The 6,099-nt window shown below is 46.6% G+C and overlaps 1 protein-coding gene across 1 annotated transcript in view; it reads right to left on the minus strand.

Annotated features, from left to right (window-relative positions):
* The window catches only part of adss2 (adenylosuccinate synthase 2), a 612,379-nt gene that overhangs the window by 105,780 nt on the left and 500,500 nt on the right, over nucleotides 1-6,099 (minus strand). The gene's annotated exons all lie outside the window — the stretch shown is intronic.

Below are 6,099 nucleotides of genomic sequence, written 5' to 3' on the forward strand. Positions count from 1 at the left end.
ACACCAAAACTGCACACATTATTCCAAATGCGGTCTTACCAATACTGTATACAGCTGCAGCAACACCTCCCTACTTTTATACTCTATCTCCCTGGCAATAAAGGCTAAGACTCCATTGGCCTTCCTAATCACTTGCTTCACCTGCATACTAACTTTTTGTGATTCCTGTACTAGTACCCACAGGTCCCTTTGCGTTGTATTACCACGCAGCTCCTCCCCATTTAGAAAATAACTTTCTTTATGATTGTTTTTTCCAAAATGCATAACTTCACATTTATCAGTATTAAATTTCATCTGCCAAGTTGCTGCCCACTCTCCTAGCTTATCTATATCCTTTTGCAGGCTTTTTCTATCCTCCTCACTCCCTGCTTTACCACCCATTTTTGTGTCATCTGCGAACTTGGATATATTACACTTGGTCCCCTCCTCTAAGTCATTTATATAAATTGTAAACAGCTGGGGTTCCAGCACCGACCCCTGCGGAACCCCACTAGTCACCGATTGCCATCCCGAGTATGATCCATTTATCCCAACTCTCTGCTTCCTGTTTGAAAGCCAATCTTCTACCCATGCTAATATATTACCCCCAATCCCATGATTTTTTTATCTTAAGTAATAGTCTTTTATGTGGCACCTTATCAAAAGCCTTTTGGAAGTCCAAGTATACCACATCCACTGGTTCCCCTTTATCCACCCGAGATGTTACTTCCTCAAAGAATTCAAGCAAATTAGTCAAACATGACTTCCCCTTCGTAAAACCATGCTGACTCTATCCAATTAAGTTATGTTTATCCAAATACCCTGTCAGTATTTCTTTAATAATGCTCTCCAACATTTTACCCACCACAGATGTTAGACTAACCGGTCTATAATTACCAGCCTTCTGTCTACTTCCCTTTTAAAATATAGGTGTTACATTAGCCATTTTCCAATCCACCGGGACCCTTCCTGACTCCAGGGAGCTTTGGAAAATTATCACCAATGCATCCACGATCCCCACCGCTATTTCTCTCAAGACCCTAGGATGTAATCCATCAGGCCATGGGGATTTATCCGCCTTAAGTCCCATTAATTTACCTAATACCATCTCCTTAGTGATCTTAATAGTGAACTGCTCCATTCTTATAGCCCCCTGTTTATCCAGCGTTGGAATATTTTTTATGTCTTCTATAGTAAAGCACAGTACAGTAGCTTGAAAAAAAAGTGCAAACGAATTACTGCTTCACTTGGGAACTCTGTTTGGGTTCCTTAATGATGGGAAGGGTAAAGTTAAAGAAAAAAGTAAAAACATCCCCCAGTCTGAAGAAGGGTCCCGGTCTGGAACGTCACATATCCATGTTCTCCAGCGATGCTGCCTAACCCGTTGAGTTACTCCAGCACTTTTGAGGATGTAACAGGAAAATGGACAGAGGAGAGCCGGTGGATATAGTGTATCTTGACTTTCAGAAAGCCTTCGACAAGGTCCCACATAGGAGATTAGTGTGCAAAATTAGAGCACATGGTATTGGGGGTAGGGTGCTGACATGGATCGAAAATTTGTTGGCAGACAGAAAGCAAAGAGTGGGGATAAATGGGTCACTTTCAGAATGGCAGGCAGTGACGAGTGGGGTACCGCAAGGCTCGGTGCTGGGATCGCAGCTATTTACAATATACATTGATGACTTGGATGAAGGGATTAAAAGTAACATTAGCAAATTTGCAGATGACACAAAGGTGGGTGGCAGTGGAACTGTGAGGAAGATGCTATGAGGATGCAGGGTGACTTGGACAGTCTGTGTGAGTGGGCGGATGCATGGCAGATGCAGTTTAATGTGGATAAGTGTGAGGTTATCCACTTTGGTGGTGTTGCCGTTCGGGTTCAAAGATGACCATGACTTCACTTTCAATCTTATTATTTCGACCGCTGATTGGGATCCCCGCCAGCCGTGGTATGCTGACCGAAGTTGAAGCCATGACTTGCGCGTGACTTGGATTTAAGTGAGGGGGAGGTGCGCAGATCGCCGGCCTCACTCTCTCGTCCTGGCCTATCGGGCCCCAGCAGCAAGACATAGTCAAGACGGCTGGAGACAGGTCGGGTTGCAGTGGATGGTCAGGTGTCCTACGTATCTCACTCTGCCCTGTTTGCGCTCCACGGCGCTTTGCTGGGATCGTCTTTCTGCCCGTTGAACCTTCTGGTGCTTTCCTCCGCACAATCCGCCGAACTCAGGCTTCACATGCTAGGTAGACAAGCCCTAAAGCCTCTGGAACCAACGACCTGCCGACTGCACTTGTGGCATGCACACAAGACAGTGGAGACATTGTGGGGGCGGGGGTAGTCCTGTGGCTGATCCCACAGCTTGGGGGGACGGTCGAGACTGGGGCGGTTCTCTCCAGTGGTCCGCAGCACCACGGCCGGGGAGCGCCGTCCACCGGCTGCTGCTGCTCCTTAGGCCCCGGGTACGGGTCCCAGGCCGCCAGCTCGAATCTCCCCGGGGCGCTGGCGAGGCTTTTGTCCCGGCCCGGGAGACCTGGCCTCCAGTCGCCTCCAACCCGGCCGTGCTGCCCCCGGGAGGCAGGGTCGTCCTGGCCCTGGCCCTGCCCACCCACGTTGTACGAGGGGTGGCGGCCGTGGCAGCGCGGCGGGGCGGAGGCGGCGGACGCCGGAAGCCCGCGGTAAGATGGCGGCGCCCACTCCATGCCCACTTTGGTGGTAAGAATAGGAAGGTAGATTATTATCTGAATGGTGTCAAGTTAGGAAAAGGGGACGTACAACAAGATCTGGGTGTCCTAGTGCATCTGTCACTGAAAGGAAGCATGCAGGTACACAGGCAGTGAAGAAAGCCAATGGAATGTTGGCCTTCATAACAAGAGGAGTTGAGTATAGGAGCAAAGAGGTCCTTCTACAGTTGTACAGGGCCCTAGTGAGACCGCACCTGGAGTACTGTGTGCAGTTTTGGTCTCCAAATTTGAGGAAGGATATTCTTGCTATTGAGGGCGTGCAGCGTAGGTTTACTAGGTTAATTCCCGGAATGGCGGGACTGTCGTATGTTGAAAAAATGGACCAAATAGGCTTGTATACACTGCAATTTAGAAGGATGAGAGGGGATCTTATTGAAACATATAAGACCATTCTTGAGAGCAGCCTTGTGGTACCATATCTGAATCCATTCTGACACCAGCCTAGTGCTACCTGACCTGACTTCCACACTCTTTACACCTCATATAGGCATAGTTCAATGGTACAGTGAAATACGTTTATTTGCACAGAGTTCATATAATGGGAAGCTGAAAGCACTAAGGGTGGATATGTCCCCTGGACCAAATGGGCTACATCCCGGGGTTCTGAAAGAGGTAGCTTTAGAGAATGTGGAGGCATTAATAGTGATCTTTCAAGAATCATAAGTTCATAGGATCATTAGAATCAGGAGTGGTTCCAGAGGATTGGAAAATTGCAAAAGTTACTCTGCTGTTCAAGAAGGGGGCGAGGCAAAAGAGCAGAAACAATAACTTCAGTGGATGTTAAGATTTTAGAGGCCATTAATAAGAATAAAGTTTCTGACGGGGTCAAGGAAAGAGCGTTCACGTCGCGGCTCTGTTTCCACCAATCTTTCCACCACCACGCACAAGAAGCGCAAGCCGCCATTGTCTACGGATGCCGAGAAGTGTGTTCAGCTCTGGCTGGACTCGATAAGAAGAAGGTTTCTGAGTACTTAGAAGCACATGATAAAATAACCATAAGTCAGCATGTTTTTGTGAAGGAAATCTGTCGGAATTCTTTGAGGAAGTAAATAGCAGGAGAGTCAGTGGATGTTGTTTAGCTGTATTTTCAGAAGGCTTTTGATAGGATACTGCACATGAGGCTGCCAAACAAGAAAGCCCATGATATTAGAGGGAAGAAACTAGTATGGATATCAGGTTCGCTGGATGGCAGAAGGCAAAGAGTGGGAATAAGGGGGCTTTTTCTGGTGGGCTGCCAGTGACTAGTGGTGTTCCACAAGGGTTGGTGTTGGGGCCGCTACTCTTCACATTGTATATCAATGATTTAGATTATGGAATAGATGGCTTTGTCGCCACGTTTATGGATGATACGAAGATTGGTGGAGAGGCAGATAGTGTAGAGGATGCAAGGAGTCTGCAAAGGGACTTGGATAGGTTGGGAGTGTGGGGAAAAAAATGGCAGATGGAATACAGGTTAGCAAAGTGTGCAGTCATGCTCTTTGGTAATAGGAATAGAGGCATAGATTATTTTCTAAATGGGTAGAGGATTCAGAAATTGGAGGTGCAAAGGGACTTGGGAGTGCTGGTGCAGAATTCCCAAACAATTCCCATACGAACTGGAAGAATACACCTTATATTCGTTTTTCAGTTGTTTGTAACCTAAAGGCATGTCTATAAAATTTTCAATTTTCAGGTAAACTACCTCGCTTCTCATCTACCATCCCCCCTTCCCCCCGGCACACTTCTTTCCACTCCCTGGACCTCTGTCATCCAGTTTTTCCCCCCTCTTTCATCTGCTCATCTTCCACCCCTCCCCTCTCCATCTACCCCATTTTCCATTCCCCTAACCTGATCCCTTCCACCACTATCCCTCTCTCTGGTTCTGCATTTCACTCCCCATTTTCTCTCTCTATCAGATGCCACACCTGCATTATTTTGTCCTCTCCACTTCACCTCCACCCTTGGTTACTGACTCTCTCCTCTCTCCCCACCTGACTCATCTGCCAATTAACTGCTCCTCACCTGAATCCACCTATCACTTGCTGGTTCTTGCCCACCCCTCTCTCTTCCATTTTTCTCCCCTCCATCAGTCTGAAGAAGGTCCATATTGCAAAATGTCATCGTCCATTTTCTTCCACAGATGCCGACTGACCCACTGAGTTCCACCAACAATTTGTTTTTTGCTCAAGATTGCAGCATCTGCAGGCTCTTGTGTCTAGCAGCATTCTGTTGATGACCATGGGGAACCAGGGAGAGAAGAAGACTGAGTCCCCTAACAATCCTGTTACACCAACCTCCCGTTTCTCACCTGACTTCTCCTGATGGAAACAAGCTTATGAATATAAGGAAATGAGAAGACATTGGGAAGACATGGGGAGAGGGCGCATCAGCAAACCGTGATGGAAACATTAAAGTGTAAAGTGATAGATAGACACAAAATGCTTGAGTAACTCAGCGGAACCGGCAGCAACTCTGGGGAGAAGAAATGGGTGATGTTTCAGGTCGAGACCCTAAAGTGTAATGTAATTACTTTTTGTAATGAAAGCTGGTTCTGAGTATGAGATGTTTTATGGGATAGATCAGAATAGAATGCTGTGGAAAGACAAGGGAAGGGATCTGAGTTATGGTAAAGACACCAAGTTCCACAAACTTAAAGCCTTGGCCAACTGAGCCAAGAGAGAGAGAGAGAGAGAGAGATTTGTTTGAAATGTCAGAAGGCAGTCACTCCAGTCTGGATGGGTGTAAACATTATATAAGCTGGGTCTTTCAGTGGTGGGGCAAGGTAGCAACAAGATATACCAGGAGGGGGTGTCATTGTGGTGAGATTCCAACACCCATTCAAATATAGAATGACCTAAACCCTCCTGCAGGCCATCAATAGGTCATGGACACTTTGATAGTCTACAGGAGGACTTCTCCAATTAAGTTTCTGGTCAGTGGTAACTTCCAGGACCTTCATGGGAATTCAACTCTTTGCGGGTTTGCCAAAGTTGCTACCCGTATCACCTATACCTATAACCCTGCAAATTTCCCCGTCGTGGGACGAATAAAGTACTTATTATTATTATAAGGACGAAGATAGATGTGTATGGGCAAATTCCCCTTCAAGTTAAATATCCTGGCATGGGAATGTGTTGTCCTTCCTTTATTGTCATGGATCCAAATCATTAAACTTCCTATGCAACAACTGTGTGAGAACACCTTGCAAGGTGGACTGCAATTAGTGATAGGCAAAAGGTGCCGAAGATTAAACGGAAGTTCACAGTACTGTCTCCCTGGCAGTAAGCCAACTGCTAGGTTAGCATAACAAACATTGCACAGGAAATCAAGAAAGCTCATCAGCTCGTTTGGCTTGCTATGACTTGCCTTTTGGAGGTGATGCAATGAATATGGATTTGTGAA

Source organism: Rhinoraja longicauda, chromosome 9 (genome assembly GCF_053455715.1).
Source record: "Rhinoraja longicauda isolate Sanriku21f chromosome 9, sRhiLon1.1, whole genome shotgun sequence".
Lineage (NCBI taxonomy): Eukaryota > Metazoa > Chordata > Chondrichthyes > Rajiformes > Arhynchobatidae > Rhinoraja > Rhinoraja longicauda.